Source organism: Eptatretus burgeri, chromosome 5 (genome assembly GCF_056783735.1).
Source record: "Eptatretus burgeri isolate ZD-2024b chromosome 5, Ebu_testis_v1, whole genome shotgun sequence".
In the NCBI taxonomy this organism is placed as follows: domain Eukaryota; kingdom Metazoa; phylum Chordata; class Myxini; order Myxiniformes; family Myxinidae; genus Eptatretus; species Eptatretus burgeri.
The window spans coordinates 97,376,990-97,399,489 of record NC_140965.1 but is presented as its reverse complement, the minus strand read 5'-3'; the positions used below and the strand labels follow the sequence as shown (position 1 = coordinate 97,399,489).

The window sequence follows — 22,500 nt, the reverse complement described above, 5'->3', positions numbered from 1 at the left end:
AGCAGCCTTTTTGCATGAACATCGTTTCAGACATTTGGATAATTTGCACATGCAAGACACCGTTTTGTCTATGTTTGGCTTGGCTGGCTTAGACATGAGAATTGGGACCAGTTTTCCATTGATAAGGGTTCTGCCAAATGTTGTGGCTGGGGGAAGTGCTCGGTCACTGAGATGTGCACGTCTATACAGAAGCAATTGATACAATGCTCTTAAAACAAGGAAGTAAAACGCATCTTCTGTTGCTGGCAGTGACCTAAGGTCTAATTTTGAAGAGACAAACATATGCTGCCTGAGGGTATCCAAACAGCTGAACCCTTTTTGGCCATGCAGAGCAGTCCAGTATACTCTGGCCTCATCAATGACACATTCTGTTGCTGCCATTTCACTATCTCTTCCAAAATCAACAAGGTGGGGAAGGTTTCCTATCAGTCCCAGAGAAACCTGTGCCGCTCTTCTTTTCACAGGAACACAGGCATCATCCCAACTGACTGGAAGAGGGGCCTTGTTGTCCCTCTCTGGAAAGGGAAGGGTGATCGCCAAGACTGCAAAAACTACCGAGGGGTGACGCTGCTCTCAGTGCCAGGCAAGGTCTTTGCTCGGATAATTCTTGATAGGGTTTGCCACCATCTGCTTGAGCACCAGCGTCCAGAGCAGTCAGGCTTTACACCAAAGAGGTCAACGATTGACCGTATCCTTGCACTTCGTGTCCTCACCGAACACAGACGAGAGTTTCGGCAGGGGCTGCTTGCAGCCTATGTTGATCTCTGTAAAGCGTTCGATTCAGTGAATCGGGATGTCCTCTGGAGGATTCTTGGTCTTCGTGGGGTGCCACCGAAACTGATCGATCTGATGTCTGAACTCTACTCTGGTACTGAGAGTGCTGTGAAGTGTGGTGGTACCATCTCTGACTTATTTCCAGTTGTTACTGGAGTTCGTCAGGGATGTGTACTTGCCCCCACACTTTTCAGCACTTGTATGGACTGGATTCTAGGGAGGATGTCGGAGAGATCAAGTTGCGGTGCATCGTTTGGCAATGTCAAGATCTCAGACCTTGATTTTGCAGATGATGCAGTCATCTTTGCGGAGACTTTAGACATCCTCTTGGGGGCCCTCGAGGTGCTGAATGAGGAGTCGGAGCCGTTGGGATTACGGATTTCTTGGGTCAAAACTAAGATCCAGGCTTTCGGTGACATCTTGGATGCTGCTGTCCTGTCTGTGTCTGTTTGTGGTGAGGATGTTGAGGTCGTGGAGAGATTCACTTACCTTGGCAGTGATATTCATGTCTCCGCAGGTTGTGAGCCGGAGGTCAATAGACGTCTGGGTCGGGCCTGGGGAGTCATGGATTCACTGGATCATGGGGTGTGGCGCTGCCGGTACCTGTGCGGGAGGACGAAAGTCTGAGTCTTCAGGTCCTTGGTACTTCCAGTCTTGCTCTATGGGTGCGAGACTTGGACTTTGACCAAGGATCTGAGACGGAGACTTAATTCCTTTGGTACCAGGTCTCTTCGGAGAATCCTTGGCTATCGCTGGTCGGATTTTGTGTCCAACGAGCGGTTGCTGAGAGAGACTCGGATGAGATTTGTTACCTGCATAGTCCGTGAGCGTCAGCTGCGGCTGTATGGACATGTGGCTCGTTTTCCTGACGCTGATCCTGCTCACCAGATTCTCTCAGCGAGGGAGTCTCATGAGTGGGAGGCCAGTGGGCCGACCACGTGCCTCATGGTTGCTGCAGGTTGACCATCATCTCAAGGAGATGGGGATGGGCCTGGCATCTGCCTGGGGGATGGCCAGACGGAGGCCCCTGGAGTACCGGCGGAAAGTGGACGCAGCGACGCGCTGTTCTGGCACATGCTCCCATACCTGACCTGACCTCTTCTTTTCCCCTTCTGAATGGGTAGCTCACTGTGTCACATCCACACAACACATATGTGCACAGAAGTGTAGCTGCGACATCAAGAGGATTTTCTGGTACTTCTTGCTCAACACTTCTACCAGCTCATGAATAGGTAGGTATTGATTCTGCCGTTGTATCTAGAGTTCTTGCAATGTGTTCAAGCAGCAGAAGTGATATATACACAGCATAATTATGTCTGTATCTGTTGCATGCACAACAGCTCGATGGTGATCAAGATATTCCACACAATACGCAAGATGAGCAATAATCCTTGTGTCTGCCTCTTCATGTTCTTCACAAGGTAAGTCCAGAACTGAACTTGATGCTGATGTGATGGAAAGAGTGTGACCTTTGTTTTCCATCATACTACCAAGAATGATGGTCACTCCATCCGGAATAGCTTCAGGACTCTCACAAAGGGAAGTGCCAATGAAGTTCTGAAGATTTCCTTTATTTCTTGGATTCTTCATGAATAAATTCCAGTCCGGAATTTCTAGACTCTTGGATGGTGAGAATTGTCTTGCCTGGTCTGTCTGGTTTCTCCTCTGCTGCTCATCACCCTTCAAAGTATGGCTATCATCAAAATCATACTGATCACCAATGATGTTGACACAGTTGCACATTTCAGGTTTCAACTGCAGGATACACCTGCTTGCGAAGATACAGCTGGGGAAGTTCACCAAATGTTTTCGCACCCATTTTTTGGTATTTATTTACAAATGCCATTGTGTCTACCAGATAAACTGTGTATAGGTCACTCTGTGGTAATGATGGCAGCTGTAAAACAACATCCTGCTCAGCTTCAGCAATTAGCACTGCCACGAAATCAGACTCGTTGCCTTTGCGCATTACAACCCCCTGTGCTAAGCGTGGATCAACCTCAAACAGGGATGATGGATAGTCTGTCCACTCATGGGAAAATGCAATCTGTCTTGTGACTGGGTCGGCATCTCGATAGAAACACAGCACACGTGTAGTTGCAGTCTCATCTTGATAGATCCTGATTAAACTCTGTTTCCTTGATGGTTTTGATTTCTTCTGTGAGGAGAAAGTTACCAGCTTCAGTGGTTCAATCTTAATAGAGACCACCTCTTCTGCTTTCATAATGGCTTCCATGCCCTTAGCTTGAGCATGGACCAAGTCTTTTGAAGCAGCCTTCTCACTAGTTGCTCTATTGAGCAGAACCACTTGGTTGTTACACTGGAATGGGTTTATCATCTGCTGGCATATCACTTTCTTGATCTCCTCAACATGCATATGTTCTTCTGTTGCCTGCTTCTGTGTTTCTCCATGATGAGTAGATTCCTGTTGGCCTAGATTAGCCATAGACTTTATGTTCTCTGATACAGCTGTGAGAAATGGTGCTGTTTTCACATATTTATCTCGAGCAGCTGGTGCCTGAGATATGCGTTTGAACAGAGATGTCTTCCCTTCATTGTTGTATGTCTGCTCCAGGGCCATGTCACTCCAAACACCATTGAATTTTCCTTTGGAAGAGTGAACTGTGAAGTACCCAACCTGGATCCAGCAAACCTTAACCGAACTGTGTTCAATAGAGTAAGAGGATTTTGGGGGTAGGGGTAACTTTGGTTGACAAAAATGTTAATTTTCTCTTTAAAAATTGATAGAACTCAATCAAATTTGCTGTTTTAATTAGCCATGGATACCATGTTCATATCACATTAAGAGAAATTAGTATTCTAATGCAGCATCTGCCTATGATAAGAAAAGTTCTAAAGGCCATCTTCAAAAAACGTTATTTTTAAGGCATTTTTCACAAAATTATGTACTTTTACGAGGTTTACTTTCACAAAGGCAATTTTTTTTTGTCATTTTACAATGCACTGATTGAATTCTTACATTTAGTTCACATTTATTTTTCATGAATGTGATTTTTTAATTTTTTTAGAAATTTTATTGACAATTGCTGTTTTATCAAATTTTTCAAATCTTCCTCAAACAAAAACGGCCGCCAAAATTTTTCGCAAGAGCTTATGAATTGCCAACATTGGTTTTCATGAACTGCAAACATATATCTAAACATCCTGGGGGTGTAAAATTTTATAGCAGAGGCTGTAAGGTCCAACCCTAAAACAGCCTCGTACACAGGTTGGCTCCCGGACTATTGTGTAAATAGTCCCGATGTATCTCGCTGCTAATTACACTAATATATATGGTGAACATTTCTATTCTTTAACTCACAGGACAAGATGTCTTTCCTATCTTCAGGTAGATTATGATGAGTGCTTTTAAAATATAACAGCTCAGATGGTGCTGTTTGTAGCAAGATGGTGATTTACACAAAGATGCGCTGAATATTTCCATTGTGTAATGTCCGTATTTGGCGGCCTGTTAATTCTTGGATCCATCAATAGATGCTGTTAGTGTTTTCATTCTGTGAATAACTCAAGGGGGGTGCCGTCACGGGGAATAACTTGTTACATTGGTGAGATATCCCACGAAACTGTTAATGCCATGAAGCTACAATACAGTACCTTATGTTTATAGTACACATGGTGAGACGTCCCACGAAACTATGTTTATCCCGCAAAGCTAAAATACACGTAAAAAAAAGAAAAATAAAATAAAAAAAATCCTGCTCCTGTTCTTGGCTTGTGGAAGATTTTTTTTTGCGTATTTACAGAATTTTACTGTATGTACATCAAGCTGCTTTGAGCATGGCTCATGGAAGATATGTTTTGGAACTGTGTTGTGCTCACAGCTTGTGAAAAAAAAAATCACTGCAAAAACTGCGAATACATGGGGCATTTTTCCTGCGAATGTCGGAGCATGTTGCAAATTATCAACTGCGTATACGTAAAACCTGAAAATGTTGGAACAGCAAATGTTGGGGTCCGGGAGTATATATTTATCAGACGCATCTCCTGACTGTTATGGTGAGCATTGCTGCAGATTATGTCTCGCATGGTAAAACTGCAGAATCCGCAAAGAACAACCGTCCATCTGCCACCCAGACGATTGTTCCCGCTATTGCAAACCATTCAACCAGAAGGCACGTGATGTAATCGGTGGGTCTATCAAAACATGTCGAATGTGGCGAGAACTCCCCCGATCTCCATTTGACATAGTCCTACACCAAGCGTCACCTCCAATCCGGGGCCTCGCCCCGGCAACTCTTTCAAACAGCCAAAAATTACATTGTCAACGTCAGTTAAACATTAATCGGAGCTGCCTATCCAGGTTTCTGGCTTATTTGCCCTCATCAGGATGGCATACCAATAAATATATATCACCAATGATGACCACATTCATCGTTTAAACATGAGACACACCTCCTGACTGTTATGATGAGCATTGCTGTGGATTATGTCTCACATGGTAAAACCGCATAATCCACAAAGAAAAACCATCCGTCTCCCACCCAGACGATGTCCCCACTAATGCAAACCATTCAACCAGAAAGCACGTGATACGATTGGTGGGTATATCGAAACGTGGAGTATGACGAGTGCTCCCCCAATCTCCATTGGACATAGCTGTGCTCTTTGCAAGTTTCTTACACCCTGTGTCCTTTCTGGTCTTGCACCATCTGCCCCATCGCCCTTCAAGTTTCTTCCTGTCACGCACACGGTCTGCCAGTAACGGTTTACTGATGAAACTCCCAAAATACAGTTTCATTGCTCACCTTCACTCCCTTGTTCCTCCTTGTATCTTACATGTAGAACCAATTCCTTCAGTCTTTTCAGTATCATTCTTCCCTTCAGGTCTTCAAGGCAGCTGTTCTCCACCATCTCAGGTCACCCCCCCTCCCCATCTACTACCATGATATCTTCTAATCCCATTAACCCTCCCCAAGCACACACCTTTCTGAGTTTGCAGTTCTTTCTTCCTGATAGTTTGCTTCTCTATCCACCTTGTTCAGCTCCTGTGTTCTCCCCTATTCCTCATTCCTCCCCACATTCTTCATTTCTTCAAGTCTCCCTTTATTTTGTGATCCAACCCTGCTGTTGGTGTGTTTACACCCCCCCCACCCCCACCTGTTCCTTTTGTTCTGTTACATCCTGATCTATTCTGTGTTCTAGCTCTTCCACCGGCCTCAACACTATATCGCATATACATACATATATATATATATATATATATATATATATATATATATATATATATATACATACATATATATACACATTCATATATAATATATATGTATATTTATACATATATATATATATATATATATATATATATATATATATATATATATATATATATATATGCATTTTGCGATACAACCATCACAATGGATGGCAGTATCAATATGTCGAATTTATTTTTGAGAATGCATGTGTACCTGTCTACTTTCTGGTAATGTGTGATTAAAAATGGGATCATTGTTGAGTGGGAGGGGTTGGAAGGGATGGTTTATGGGAAATATGATCTTGTGCTCCTGGTTCTCCATCTGATGACACAGCACATTGCGTGATTGTAAACAGCCGTTAATTACTAACCCTATCAGATTGAAAAAAACCCAGATTCGTGAATGACCGCAGGCCGTTAACCACAATGTGATAGGGAAGCCTTATTAGTGTTTGCTTTGCCTATTTCCCTGAGAGATTCGGATATTTAGAGAGTTTATCATAACCTTGTTATTCTAAATCCTTGGCCATTCATTGGAATCCATGCAACCAACATAGCACTGGAATTTTGTGTTACACTTTGAATCTTCCCTCTTGTACTGGAATAGTGGGTTCAAAAACGGTTTTGCATCATTTGGTCACGTCTTCTAAAATGTTTCTGAAACAAATGATCGTGCTATGAAGGACGTTATGCACCCAAATTTCTAATTAATCCTCATCATACATGAGATGCACGCGGCGTTCTCTAATGCCAACGATACGTGGGGCATTCAAAATTTTCTCAGTACAAGGTGCTTACAAAGCTCGAACAAATGCCAACGTTTCTTATTTTTCAATGTATAATTATATATAATTGGTGATTAATTTTTTTTTCCTTACTAATCATACGTACTTTATATCAACGAATAGAAATACCCTTGCTGCCTTCAAGGAATATTGTATCTTGTTCTGAGGGCATTTTAAATGTCGATCATATTTATAGTTGGCTACCCTTAATGTTACGGACATTCACTGTTGTAAGTATCCGGGCATTTGGTCTTTTATCAACCATGGAAATCTGCATCGTACTTGAACTTGTACACTTGCTTTTTGAATCTTGAAAGAAAAAAAATTGCCTTAATTTTTTTGCCTGCCTTTGCCTTTGTTGAAAAAAAATTGCCTTAATTTTTTTGCCTGCCTTTGCCTTTGAAAAAAAATTGCCTTTGCCTTAATGTTATGGACATTCACTGTTGTAAGTATCCGGGCATTTGGTCTTTTATCAACCATGGAAATCTGCATCGTACTTGAACTTGTACACTTGCTTTTTGAATCTTGAAAGAAAAAAAATATCACGTGTACTCACAGATTTTTATGATGAGTGTACTGTATGTATGTATATATGTATGTTTTGTGTATATATGTATGTATGCATGTATGTATGTATGTAATGTTACGATTATGGGGGTAGTTGTAAGTATTTAATAGGGTAGTTAGCATTGTGTAGTACGAGGTGTGTTCAAAAAGTGTCCAACCTTAATTTTTCGTGCGTAAACAAATGAAGCTAGGGAGGCATGGTTTGGTGCACGTATGTAGGCGATCCTAATCCGTATGCATGAATATTTTCCCGCCTGCAGAAGCTGTCAGTCGCAGACAGACCGCCGATGAGTGAGGATGTGTAAGTGAGCGCCGTCGGATTTTCGTTTTTGTCAAAATGACGGAAAAACTTGAACAACGCTACTGCATCAAATTTTGTGTAAAGCTTGGCGATTCCCAAGTGGAAACGATCCACAAGATTCAACAGGCCTTCAGGAACGAAGCAATGGCCACCACACAGATAAAAGAGTGGTACAACCGCTTCAAAGATGGTCGCACCTCAGTGGAAAGTGAAGCACGTTCTGGTAGGCCCTCAACATCCCGAAATGAGATTGTCATTGACCAAGTGAGGACCCTGCTGATGCAGGATCATCGAATCACGATCAGAGAACTTGCAGACGAGGCGGGCGTCAGCATTGGATCCGTTCATTCCATTGTGACTGAGGATTTGGGCTTAAGGAGAATCTCAGCGAAGTTCGTGCCAAAGCTGCTAACGATCGAGCAGAAGCAACTCCGTTTGGAGATTGCACAGGACATGCTGGAGACTGTGAACAGCGATCTCAACTTCTTCAACACAGTGATCACTGGCGATGAGACCACAGTGATCCGTCATTTTGTCAAAAACGAAAATCCGACGACGCTCACTTACACTTTCTCACTCGTCGGCGACTGACAGCTTCTGCAGGCGGGAAAATATTCACGCATACGGATTAGGATCGCCTACATACGTGCAACAAACCACGCCTCCCTAGCTTCATTTGTTTACGCACAAAAAATTAAGGTTGGATACTTTTTGAACACACCTCGTATGCCATGGTCTGTGGACGAGTAGAAGCATCTCGATGGAATTAAGTTAGGGAATCTGTGAGTTTAAGTGTTACGGGTCAGCACATGAGGGGTGGTGCGGTGTAAATTAGCTTTGGGAGTAAAAATAAGTCCCCCCAGTGAGTGATTGCCCTCTGTGATTTTTCCCTATGTTTTTTTATATTTCAAGCAAGGCCATAAAGCTGGAAACACATCCCTGAAACGGCAACAAACAGGAGGAGCTCTGCCTTTCCAGGTTTGGGGTCGAGCAGGCCACGTCCCTGAGGGGATATAGAGCATGGAGGGGAAGGAGCTGAGAGGAAAAGAGGAGGTTCCTACTGGATGGGACGAGGAAAGGGAGTGATCGAATGCACAGGAGAGGTAGGCGCATTTTGCACGTGTGGAGTGTGGAATGCTCCCGTCTGGTTCAGCAGAACATGCACACATGATTGGTGTGAGGACCGCACGAGGCAGGTGGCACCTTTTAAGAAAGAGGAAGGTTGGGACATTTGGAGCCTTCTTGTGGAAAGCTGCGAGGGAAGCGCCACTGTGCATGCATGTGCTCTGCTACAAGTAACGGTGACATTTTGCCTGTGTGTTCACGTGCTGGTGGAAGCATTCCCCATTCCGAGTTTGACAAAGACCAGCCCTGGGCGAGGCTGAGAACCAGTACACTTAAAAAGGGTTTTTTTTCTTTTCATTTTGTCACCCTTTGTCTGTGTTTGCGTCCGTGTACGAGGCCTCGACCATAAGATTTATTTATTTATTATTGCTATTATTTCCTTTGCCTTATCGTCTTTGTAAATATTTGTGATTTAAATATCATTATTTTAAAGAAACTATTCGTGTAATTTTGGTGGGTTACCGGATAAACTCCCTTGAGCTGTCCCAGTGCAAAACGCTATGCTGTGTTCCTCCCTGTGCTCCTCCCGGTACTCCTCCTGGGTGGATTGGCTCTCCGCCATTACGCTCGTTAACACGCGTGCATTATTCCCTGAGTCTTGGTTATAGCCTTCAAGGGAGAAGCTTTGCCATCCGTCCAGGTAGAGTTTTAATGCGGACCCTGGACGCGACAGTATGTATGTATATATGTGTTTTTATGTATATATGTATGTATGTATGTATGTACGTAATTTGACCTTGTAACTAAGTGCGTACGTTCCAGCTTGATTAACTTTTGTTACAATATTTATATATTTTTCTTCAAAATACATTAGTCGAGAAATGAGTGTCACATACCAAACTATAACGGCCACTCAGTGGAGTGCATACCTCCGCCAGGCTGATTGTTTTGTATCCCACTGATCGGCAGGATCTGGATCGGACTTGAACTAAAATTTGATCGGCTTGTTCTTGTCACCAAACCAACTCATCCACCAAGTTTCGTCTGAATCCATCCATAACCTATTGAGATATCATGCTATTTATCACTTTAGCCCAATCACTCAATGGTGAAGAATCACATTAAAAATTCTCAGATACTGATCCAGATTTGGATTTTCACCAAAATCGAGTCAATTCTTCCTTGTGACATACCCAACCTGCCCACCTAGTTTTGTCCGCCCACAACTTTTTCAGAATTGCTGCTATTTGTCGTTTTTGGCCCTATCTCTCAAGAGTGAAAAATCACTTAAAAATTCTCGGATCCAGATTCGGACTCGGATCTTCTCCAAAATCTAATAATTTCGTCCGTGTCACATACCCAAGCTCTCCACCAAAATTTCGCCTAACTCCGTCCACAACTTTTTGAGATATCCTGTTCACAAACAAACAGACAGACAGGGGTGAAAACATAACCTCCATCCACTTTCGGTGGTGGAGGTGATAAGATGTGACCCTTGCCTAAGTTTGTTTGACGTGTAGTGATGTGATTTGAGAACGTTTCACCATCTTAAATCTGTACTGCGTGAATTGCTCAAATCCTAAAGAAATCCCTTTTTGCCTGAAAGTCTGTGGTAATAGATATCTCTCTACATGATGGAAATATCTTCATTGTGATGCTGGCATATTTCACAAGCAATTGGCATATCTACAGAACTTTCGTCAAATTGATAACCTGGAAAAAAAATTGTGCCTGTTCTATGTGACATAATGTGCGTGTAAAGATAACATAATTTTTCTCTGTCATGAGGTTAAAATGAGCTGTGTCTATTTATATACCAATTTTCATCTTGCTTTACATGCATGCTATATTTATATTAACTAGTTGAACCCACTGAAATTCTGTGAACATAATCGATATCCAAATTCTAATTTAATGTATATCTGAATAAATGTAATCTATATCTAATTTCTAATTTAATCTATATCTAACTAAACGTAATCTATATCTAATTTCTAATTGAATCTATATCTTAGTAAACGTAATCTATTTCTAATTTCTCATTTAATCTCTATCTCACTAAACGCAATATTTATCTAATTTTTAATTTAATATATATCTAACTAAACATAATCTATATCTAATTTGTAATTTAATCTACATCTAATTGAACATGATCGGTATCGAATTAAACATAATCTATATATAATTTCTAATTTAATCTATATCTAACGTAATGTAATCTATATTTAATTTCCAATTTAATCTATATATAATTGAACATGATCGGTAACTAATTAAACACAATCTATATCTAATTTCTAATTTAATATATATCTAAATAAATGTAATCTAAATCTAATTTCTAAATTAATCAATATCTAACTAAATGTAATCTATATGTAATTTCTAATTTATTCATAATCTATATATAATTAAATGTAATCTATGTCTGATTTCTAACATAATCTATATCTAATTAAACAGGATCTATTTCTAATTTATAATTTCATCGATATCTAACTAAACGTAATCTATATCTAATTTCTAATTGAATCTATATCTAACTAAACGCAATCTATATCTAATTTCTAATTCAATCTATATCGAATTAAAGGTAATGTTTATCTAATATCTAATTTAATCTATATGTAACTAAACATAATCTATATCTAATTTAATCGATGCCTAACTAAACGTAATCTATATCTAATTTCTAATTTAATCTATATCGAACTAAACGTAATGTATATCTAATATCTAATTTAATCTATGTGTAACTAAACATAATCTATATCTAATTTAATCTATATCTAACTAAATGTAATCTATATCTAATTTCTAATTCAATCTATATCTAACTAAATGTAATCTATATCTAATTTCTAATTTAATCTACATCTATGGAAATGTAATCTATATCTAACTGCTAATTTAATCTATATCTAATTAAACATAATCTTGATCTAATTTCTAATTTAATCTATATCTAATTGAACACGATCGGTGTCGAATTAAACATAATCTATATCTAATTCATAATTTCATCTATATCTAACTAAACGTAATCTATATTTAATTTCTCATTTAATCTTTATATAATTGAGCATGATCGGTATCTAATCAAACACAATCTATATCTAATTTCTAATTTAATCTATATCTAAATAAATGTAATCTAAATCTAATTTCCAATTTAATCTCTATCTAACTAAATGTAATTGATGTCTAATTTCTAATTTACTCCATAGCTAACTAAATGTAATCTATATCTAATTTCTAATTTATTCGTAATCTATATCTAATTAAATGTAATCTATATCTGATTTCTCACATAATCTATATCTAATTAAGCATGATCTATTTCTAATTTAATCCATATCTAATTAAACATAATCTATAATTATCTAATTTTTAATTTTAACCAAGTCTAATTGAACATAATCTATATCTGATCTGTAATTTTCTAATTTACTTAAAGATAAACATAAACATATACTTACTGCGGTCCAAACATTAGGCAGGATTTCCTCTGGCATCTCCTTCTGACTATGAAACCTTATTTTCTGAACAAATCACATTCAAATTTCTCTTTAAATAGTGTGATAAAGATAAACTATATTTCCTATGAATCAAAACGTTAGGCGGGATTTCCTTTGATATACTTCAGGCATCATCTGTATGCGTTGTCTTCCTAAACCTATGTGAAACATACAAACATACAACTTACACTGACAATTATATATATATATATATATATATATATATATATATATATATATATATATATATATATATATATATATAGTCATGTGCCGCTTAACAACGTTCCAGGCAATGACGGATCGCATATACGACGGGTCTGCCAGCTTTGAAAAAAAAAAAAAATATGCAGCTGAAAAATTCCTATTTTTGAGTGATGTAGCCTCGTATAAAAATAGCACATACAATTATGTACACTCTACAGAACATAATACCTCATAATGATAATAAACAACGACAGTGTGGCCCTGTTATAATGCAATCGTTGAGGTCCATAAAATGTCCGCGAAAAAAGCAGGGTCGTGCTAAATCGGGATTCAAGGAAATCGGCTTTCAAACTGAACCAATGTTTCCACGTTTACCTTCTAGCAAGTAAATTACCTTTGAATTGAAGAATTCCACAAATAAATCATTGTTGTTCGTCAATGAAAACATATTTATTTTTAGTGAAGCTTTTTATGTTGTTAAAACAATCGCACGGTTCCGAAAATATATATCACAATTGACAGGTGCTCGTTTATTCATTTGTAAATTATAACATCGATGCAATGATTATGTATTTATAAAATCCAAACGCTATTTATTCATCTTTCTATAATCGATGCGAGAGGAGATTGTAAGCTGCTGCTAACCACACTGATGGCCGTCATGAACTGCACAAAGGTAAATCTAATGCGTCTTCTGTCTCTTGGATGTGTGTTACAATTGCCGACAGTATTCAGTACAGTAACATGCTGTACAGGTTTGTATCCGAGGAGCAATAGGCTACACCATATCGCTTAGGTGTCTATGTTTGTGTAAGTACGATGTTCGAAAACGAAAATGAAAAAAAAAAAGATGTTCGCTTAACGACGCGTTTCTCAAAACGTAACCCCGTCGTTAAGTGGCGCATGACTATATAATATATATACACATATACATATATATATATATATATATATTTATATATATATATATATATATATATATATATATATATATATCTATATATATATATATAGCTCTGGAAAAAATTAAGAGACCACTGCAAAATTATCAGTTTTTCTGGTTTTACTATTTATTGGTATGTGTTTGAGTAAAATGAACATTTTTGTTTTATTCTATAAACTACTGACAACATTTCTCCCAAATTACGAATAAAAATATTGTCATTTAGAACATTTTTTTGCAGAAAATGACAACTAGTCAAAATAACAACAAAGATTCAGTGTTTTCAGACGTCAAATAACACAAACAAAACAAGTTCATATTCATTTTTAAACAACACAATACAGTACTAATGTTTTAACTGAGGAAGAGTTCAGAAATCAATATTTTGTGGAATAACCTTGATTTTCAATCACAGCTTTCATGCGTCTTGGCATGCTCTCCACCAGTCTTTCACATTGCTGTTGGATGACTTTATGCCACACCTGGCGCAAAAATTCAAGCAGCTTGGCTTTGTTTGATGGCTTGTGACCATCCATCTTCCTCTTGATCACATTCCAGAGGTTTTCAATTGGGTTCAGGCCTGGATATTGGGCTGGCCATGACAGGGTCTTGATCTGCTGGTCCTCCATCCACACCTTGATTGATCTGGCTGTGTGGCATGGAGCATTGTCCTGCTGGAAAAACCAATCCTCAGAGTTGGGGAGCATTCTCAGAGCAGAAGGAAGCAAGTGTTCTTCCAGGACAACCTTGTACGTGCATTGATTCATGAGTCCTTCACAAAGACAAATCTGCCCAATTCCAGCCTTGCTGAAGCACCCCCAGATCATTACCGATCCTCCACCAAATTTTATAGTGGGTGCGAGAGACTGTGGCTTGTAGGCCTCTCCAGGTCTCCATCTAACCATTAGATGACCAGGTGTTGGGCAAAGCTGAAAATTGGACTCATCAGAGACGATGACCTTATTCCAGTCCTCTACGATCCAATCCTTAGGGTCTTTTGCAAACCTCAGACTGGCTCTTCTTTGCTTCTCATTGATGAAGGGCTTTTTTCTAGCTTTGCATGATTTCAGCCCTGCCACAGGAGCCTTTTCCCAACCGTCCTTGCCGTGCACTTCACCCCAGCTGCCGTTTGCCATTCTTTTTGAAGGTCACTTGATGTCATCCTATGGTTGTTGGGTTACATCCGAATGAGTTGGCAGTCATACCGGTCAGTGGAAAGTCGTTTTCACCTTCTGCCAGTCTGTAACTTTGTTGTTCCCAATATCTGCTGCTTGACCTTGTTCTTATGAACTGCTGTCTTTGAAATTTTAAGGATGGAAGCAACGTGACGCTCACTGTATCCCTCTGCCAGTAAAGCCAGAATTGAACCCTTCTTTTCCTCACTCAAAACTTTTCTTTTCAACTCTTTTGGCATGGTCAATAGTTATTTTTTTTTTTTGATTCCAATTACTTTTGAGGTACTACTAGCACTGTTTTTGCCATCCAGCTGGTCCTATTGCAAGAGGATAGTGATGACCACAGCAGTGGTTTTTATACCTTTCCTTGTTAAATAAGATTCGGTTCAGATGATCACCTAATCAGTACCTCACGAAGTATAATGAGGTGTGCCTGTGTTGGAATTCAACAGACACTGGAATGGAATGGCTGCCATGTATGTAGAGATGCTGATTTCAATATTTTTTGGAGTGGTCTCTTATTTTTTTCCAGAGCTGTGTGTGTGTGTGTGTGTGTGTATGTATATATATATATATATATATATATATATATATATATATATATATATATATATATATATATATATATATATATATATATATATATATATATATATATATATATAGTTACGAATTTGGAATTCGATTGCACACAACATACAGGTTCCTTTAGTCAGCTATGTCGATAAGTGCTTGTTCCCTAGATAGCTCACCTTTCATTGTTTAAATGTTCAGAAATCGATTATATGCGCTGCGGATCGATTTAATAGTTGGGGAACGAACAATGGAGACTTCCCTCCCCCTCTTCTGCGAAGAGTAAGAAGAATCGTGCCGTCCCGTGACTCATGACTCAACAACTCCCTCCCACCCGTGGTTGAGCGGGGCGGGGGGGGGGGTGGAGCACGAGGGCATGAGTCACGCCGGGATCGGGGGAAGGGTGGAGAAGGATAAGAGGAGATCTTTTTCTTTTGTTCAGGGCAGAGTTGAGAGGGCAGAGTTGGAAGGGCAAAGTTGGAGAAGGGAATTGAGGGGAGTCGTTCAGCAGACCGTCGAGTCCTGCTTGGCTTGCGTTAGGGTTGAGGCCTTCGGAAGCTTTTTGCTTTGGCTGGCTCAGTGAGCTTTGGCTGAGGCCTGGCTCGGGAGGAGGCTTTTTGGAGGCTCTTTGCTTTGACGGTTCCGTGAGCTTCGGCTTCTGCTTGGCTCGGGAGAGCTTTTTGCTTCAAGCTGCCCTGTTTGGAAGGAAGTTAAGCCGGTCGCTCGGCTCGAGCTGCGAGTGGTTGCTTCTTCTTGTTTCTGGAGCCCTTTGTTCTCCATTTTGGTTCCCGGCTTGGTGCGACTCATCGACCTCTTCGTGGAGGTGGTTCCTCGGGGAAGCGACGCATCGACGGGAAGGATTGGCGCCTCGCCTCACCAGCACGTGTTGAGAAGCGCGGGAGGATTCGCGGGAGCTCGGGAAGGATTGCGGCTCGCGGCGATTGGATCCAGCTCACTCTCGCTGGAGCCCGGGTCCGAACAACTTGAAGACCACACTAGGTGGAGAGGTTCGAGATCGGTTCTGGGTTTCAGCTCACCTGTCCTCCGAGCTGGGGCTCGTTATTAAAGGCCTCTGCCACCATTTCTTGGGTGTGTGTGTGTGTGTGTGTGTGTGTGTGTGTGTGTGTGTGTGTGTGTGTGTGTGTGTGTGTGCGCGCGCGCGCGCGTACGTGTGTCTGTGGGCCCGTCTAATAAGAAGGAACTGCTGTTAAGTCCATGTGACTGTATATAATAAGTAGACGGTTGTAGTTCTTTTGTCGTGCTTTTGTTGCTTCTATAATTCCATACGTGTTTTGCCTTGTTTAATTGCATACGTGCTTTATTATAATAAATGTTCTTGTGTGAATGTAAACCTGTTCGTTGCGTCCATTCCCTCATTGAACTGCCCCATCTTGCACTCGGAATATAGTTGGTTTTTAAATAGCCAATAAATAGAATCGGGTCTGGCGAGGTCTGGCGATAATACCCGCTCGGTTATCCCAGAACGGAACGGACCGCTTAAGCAGTTCGTGTTCAAGCAGGCCTTCGTCGAGGTACGGTCCCTCGGTAGGTTACCCGCGTGGGTACTTAGGTATTTCAATATTCGGCGATTGACTTTATTTCGCGTGAGTAGAATATGGACTGGGCCGAGGTGGGATTAAAAACCCACCCTTGACTGGTTTCTGGCGTTGTTCCAGAAAGTCACGACTGGATTGTCCGTACGGTGGGCAAAGCGACCGCTATTGGTTAGACGCGGTCATTCGCACGCTGATGGGCGGGAAGTCTACAACACTGGTGTCAGGAGTGGGATAACAAACTCTCCCGCCTTCAACAGAATTAACGGAACCGGATCAAGGGTGTGCGAGGCGACCCTCCGGTTCCATTAAAAAAACGAGCTTTTAAATTATTTCCGTAAAGCAAGATGGCGGTTCAAGGCAAACGGGAGCAGGGGATAATGGATGTAGAGTTAATAGAATCCATGGTCAAGGACCCCATCGCCATACGGGTTGGGCCAGTACCAGAAGGTTGGGAAATACGGCAATGCAATGTATCTGGTTCTCCTTTTTATTACAACCCCACCACGAATTGTAGTCAGTGGGAGCGGCCTGTGCAGGAACTTTTCTGGCAAACAAACTCGGAGTCGCAAGATGGCGGCGCGGCCGTACCTCATCGCGGCACGAGGCGTGAGCGGGCCGCTATTAATAGCGCAACGAGCCGCACTGCATGGCAGGGGAAGCGCTCCCGACCACCGGTTCAAACCGCGGGGGCATGGCAGGCGAGGCAGGGCGCCGGCGCATACATGGGCGAACTTCATGGACGAGTGTCGAATGCCTTGGTGGAGTGGAAGTGTGGTGAGAAATATACAAAAGAATTGCATTTGTTTGCCATTAAATTGGACGAGATACAGCGGCGCGCAGGCGAGGTTCAGGAGGATTGTATTCATGGGGAGTCACAACAATTGGCCGATGCGCAGGAACGAATTTGGGAGCTGAATGAGGAATTAGCCAGCACAGTTGAGGAACTACATAGGGAAACGATGGAAGTAGATCGTTTGCGTGGGTTTTGTTACAAAAGGCGAGCGAACTGAATAAAAGAAAGGAGGAGGAACAAATTAGTATCTCCCGGGATAGGGAGAACTTGGAGGAAGAACAAATGAAGCAGGAAGGAGAGAACAACAAATTGAAGGAAACAACGAGATTGGAGAGGGAAGAACAAGAGAGACGGTGGAATAAAATACAAAAAGAACACGAATTGGAAATTCACCAACTAAAGGAGAGGAGCAAGAGAATGGATGAAATGAGGAAGGCAGAATGTGAAAGAGGTGTGGAGATGAGAAAGGAATTAGAAAAAAAAGCTTCTGAGTTACAGAAACACCAAAGCAGAGAGAGAGAATTACAAAACGAAATGAGGATGTTAAGAAAGGAAAGAACGAGAACGGAGAATAAAACGTTAAGAAAGCACACTGTGCAGATCGAACAGTTAGAAGCCAAAGCAAGGTTGGAGTGTGAGGAGGTGAGAGAGGAATTCGAAAAAAAAGCTTCTGAGTTACAAAACGAGCTGAGGATGTTGAGAGAGGAAAGAACGAGAATGGAGAATGAAACGTTAAGGAACCACACTGTGTGATCAAACAGTTAGAAGCCAAAGCAAGGTTGGAGTGTGCGGAGATGAGAAAGGAATTGGAAGAAAAAAATTCTGAGTTATAGAAACACCAAAGCAGAGAGAGAGAGAGAGAATTACAAAACAAACTGACTATGTTGATGGAGGAAAGAAAGACAATGGAGAATGAAACGTTAAGGAACCACACTGTGCAGATCGAGCAGTTCGAAGCAGAAGCAAGATTAAAGAATGAGATGCAAGAAAGAGTATTGAAAGAAACGATGAGATTGGAGAATGAAGAACGTGAGAGATGATGGGGTAGAAAACAAAAACAATATGAGTTTGAAATTAATCAACTCAAGGAAACAGCAAAATTTGAGTCCACGGAGATGGAAAAGCTCCGGAAAGAAAATGAACAACTAAAGAGGCTCAGAGAAGGACTCAAATGGGAAGGAAAATGGAGCGAGGAAGAAAAGGAAATAATAAAGGAGGTAGAGGTGACAACGACGGAGACGCAGAAAATAGAAATAACAGAGACACGGGAGATAGAGGAGAGGGGGGGTGAAGTGGACGACACAAAGGACGAACACACACATGGAGGTAGTGAGGGACAATGGGGTTGAGCTTGAGGAATGTGTTGGGACCCGATGCAAGCAGCAGGATGGCCTCCTTCAGGAACGAGAGGAGGGACTGTTGCCCCCTTGAGGCGGATCTCGACCAGGTGAGTCCAGTCGAGCTTTGCGAGTTAGAGGGGGTGAGTGCTGTGAATGGGTGCACGCGGAGCTTGGGGGGTATGGAGACCCCGGGAGCGCTTGAGGTAGCGCAAATCCCCAGCGTGGTCGTCCTGGTGTGTGTGGTTACGAGTGTGGCGAAATTCGTGCTGGAAAGCAAGCATTGCGTGAGTGAAAAGGTGTTTAAGGGAGAAGCGCCGTGTGTGAAAGAAACCACGTGTGTGAGGTATGAAAGAGAAATGGCGGTTGGTATGCGAGAGGGCACAACCGCCTGTCCGAGTGTCATGGCGAGGTGTGTGAGCGTCATGGCACGCAGGAGTGTGCACGTTGAATGGTGATGACGACTGCGACAGATGAGGGACAAAAGCCGGTTTGCGGCCATAGCTGTTTTGAGAACAGTGCCGGGTTTGCACAGCAGCGAGCGCGGGGTCCGTTCTGTGCTCCGCACGAGGCCGCCACGTGCGCGGCTACACGAGTGAAACCCAGTCCGTAAACGCACGCGGTGGATTAGCCGATCCCGCGGACAGACAGAAGGTAGGCTGGACATGGATTTGAACCGGACGGGTTCTCCAGGTGAGCGTGTGTGAAGCTCCGACGAGCAGAGCACATGTGCTCGCGTGGGGAACCCCTCGAAACGCGAGGCTTATTTGGGATGCACAGTGACGTCGTGGCTGCATGGTTGAAATCCGGCAGAAGGGAATCCCTGCCGGATGTTCCCGTCCAAGTAGGGAGGAGGTGCGCGAAGCGCGAGCAGCTGCCATGACGTCACGGAAAAGAGTGCAGGTTGCGAGTTGCCGCGCTGGTGGGCGCATAGAAAAAAAAAGAAGTAAAGCGAGCCTCGCCACTTCGAGTGGACATGAGCCCCAGGCAAGGGGTGGAAGACCCCCCTGTAGGGGGGCACAGGAACTACTAGCTAGGAGGATGGGTTAGAGTTAATGAGACCGGCTTCATGGGGACATGGGTTGTACCTCATGGAGCCCGTGGAATGGATTCGTGAAAGGGATTTTAGTTTAGATTTACGAAATGGGAATTTTTGAATTTTTGGAGACACGGACAGACTGGAAATGTGTAGTGGAGACGTAGCTTGTGTGGATGGCAGTGTGGAGTGTTGGTGTGAGTTGCGAAATGGAAAGTGTGTGAGGAAAGAGTGTGGGACAGTGGGCCCAAGTGTGCGAGTGGAGCGAATGTGGTATGCATGGTGTGAATGACTGGTTGGGGGGAGTAGTGATTCCCACCCAAGTGACCCTGGGGTCAGATTAATGTTAGCTAGTGGGTTATTCAAATTTACTAACAGGAGGTCGTTTTGTTGGTGTCGAGAGAAGGCACGAAACCCGTTTGGAGGGATGCAGGAGTTCATGGACCGGCTGGGAGCGTGGCTGTGGAAAGGTGAGTTTTGTTTAGTGGGCACCCCAGGCACTGGACTAGTCGGCCAGAGTAGGCCAAGGGCCCAAGAGGGGCCGGGATAGTGTAGTGGGCACGGGAAACCCGTCGGAAACGGGACCTGTAGCACCAGAATGCCACGGGAGCAGTGTAGTGGGCACGGGCGACCCTCAGGAAGGGACCCGGGGCATCAACACGCCTCGTGAGCATCGGAGGGGGCAATGCCAGAGAGGGCGACCCCCTGCGTTTATAGGGAGCAGCTAGGCTCGGAGGCAGCCTGCGGGCCTGGGGGTGCCATGGTTAGAGTTTGGCGGAGGGGGAGTTCCTGCCAGTTGAGCCACGCTGTCCAGCCAGGAAATTGTGCAAGGGCACGAATGAAAATTTGAGGGCAAGGCCCAAATTGATAATGGACACCAACACAGGTGACGGGAGTCATGGTTTTTAGAACCGATAGTTTAAAAGTGTGAGGCGTTTTTGGAAAGCCCCGGGGTAGTTTCAGGTGTAATAAATGTTGGGATAGCTAGGAGATGTAGCCCTTCGCACCATCCATCCCTTCGCTCGTTGTAGGCCGCTGGACCCACCTTGGTAGATCGCTGAACTCTGAGGAGGCCATTCTGAGGCTTTGTTGGGCCTCGAGACAGGACACTAGTTTCTCCCTATTCCCCTCTAAAAAGGATTTTAGGGGTTGGGAGTAGGCTAGGTGGACATGATAGGCTAGCCAGACAAAGACGATAAAGGGGGTTAGGGAGACAATTATAAAAGGGAAATAAAAATAAAGAGGGGATAAATTTTGTTGTGTTGTGTGGCAAATTAAGGGAGTGGGTATGGACAGAGACAGGCAAAGGCGATAGAGTAGGGGGAGACACTCGGCTAGGTTCGAGCCTGCCTTCAGAGCAGCCGGCACCACCGCACTCCCTCCAGACCTGATGGAACCACACCAGAGGCCGGCCAGCTTCACCTGCCAGCCTGTTGTGCTGCAGCCGCTTGTTCTGCATGGGCTTGCCTTGCCATGCCTAGTTTGCCTGCCTCTGCCATGACCCCATGCCTGCTGTCCTTGTTTGCATTTTCCCCTGTGTCCATCCATCACCATGTGCGCCAGGACCATCAGTTTTGTTAGGACTGCCCTGCAGGCAGCCCGTGCATCCATCATGCTCATTTGTGTTTTGCGACCATCTCCATCCACTCCCCTGCACCAATGACTTTGTAATATAATGACTTTTACCTTTTCCCTTTCACAGATCACAAGTCCTGGGCCATGGTTTAGTAATGGATAAGTTGAGTGGAAATTGTAAATACGTGGAACCCTACCTGCATGTTTGTTTTAGCGCCGGCAATTTTAGTTAAGTTGTCCGAATGAGTCTGAGAGTTTGTTGAGTTAGTTACGCAGCGCATTAGGTTATTTATTTTTGGTACATGTAAAAAGAAATGTCGCACTTCGGGATCCGAAGGTAGAATGTACTAGGGGAAAACTTAGACATGCTGGTCACACGAAAATTTGACGACTCGGCACGAGTCTGTAAAAAGGGGAGGGGGTAGTGTTACGAATTTGGAATTCGATTGCACACAACATACAAGTTCCTTTAGTCAGCTATGTCGATAAGTGCTTGTTCCCTAGATAGCTCACCTTTCATTGTTTAAATGTTCAGAAATCGATTAGATGTGCTGCGGATTGATTTAATAGTTAGAGAACGAACAATGGAGACATCCCTCCCCCTCTTCTGCGAAGAGCAAGAAGAACCCTGCCGTCCCGTGACTCATGATGTCAACAACTCCCTCCCACCCGTGGCTGAGCGGGGGATGGAGCATGAGGGCATGAGTCACGCTGGGATCGGGGGAAGGGCGGAGAAGGATAAGAGGAGATCTTTTTCTTTTGTTCAGGGCAGAGTTGGAAGGGCAGAGTTGGAGAAGCGAGTTGAGGGGAGTCGTTCAGATTGAGGGAATATATATATATATATATATATATATATATATATATATATATATATATATATATATATATATATATATATATATATATATATATATATATATATATATATATATATATATATATATATATATATATATATATATATATATTGTTATGGCTGTGGAAATTCGCATTACACCATTAAGGGCCCTCAGGTGAGATATCTTCATAGGTACATGTGTAGTTAGCCCAAAGCCGTTGTATAGAGGGAAATTA

General features: G+C 42.5%; 1 protein-coding gene across 13 annotated transcripts in view; it reads left to right on the top strand.

Annotated features, from left to right (window-relative positions):
- The window catches only part of AHI1 (Abelson helper integration site 1), a 245,127-nt gene that overhangs the window by 107,063 nt on the left and 115,564 nt on the right, over positions 1-22,500 (top strand). Inside the window, exon 23 of one of the 13 annotated variants that reach the window (XR_015058634.1) lies at positions 8,624-8,748. The exons of the other annotated variants lie outside the window; for them this stretch is intronic. The gene's annotated coding sequence lies outside the window, so the exon portion shown is untranslated. The remainder of the gene's footprint in view (positions 1-8,623; positions 8,749-22,500) is intronic. 13 annotated transcript variants of the gene reach the window in all.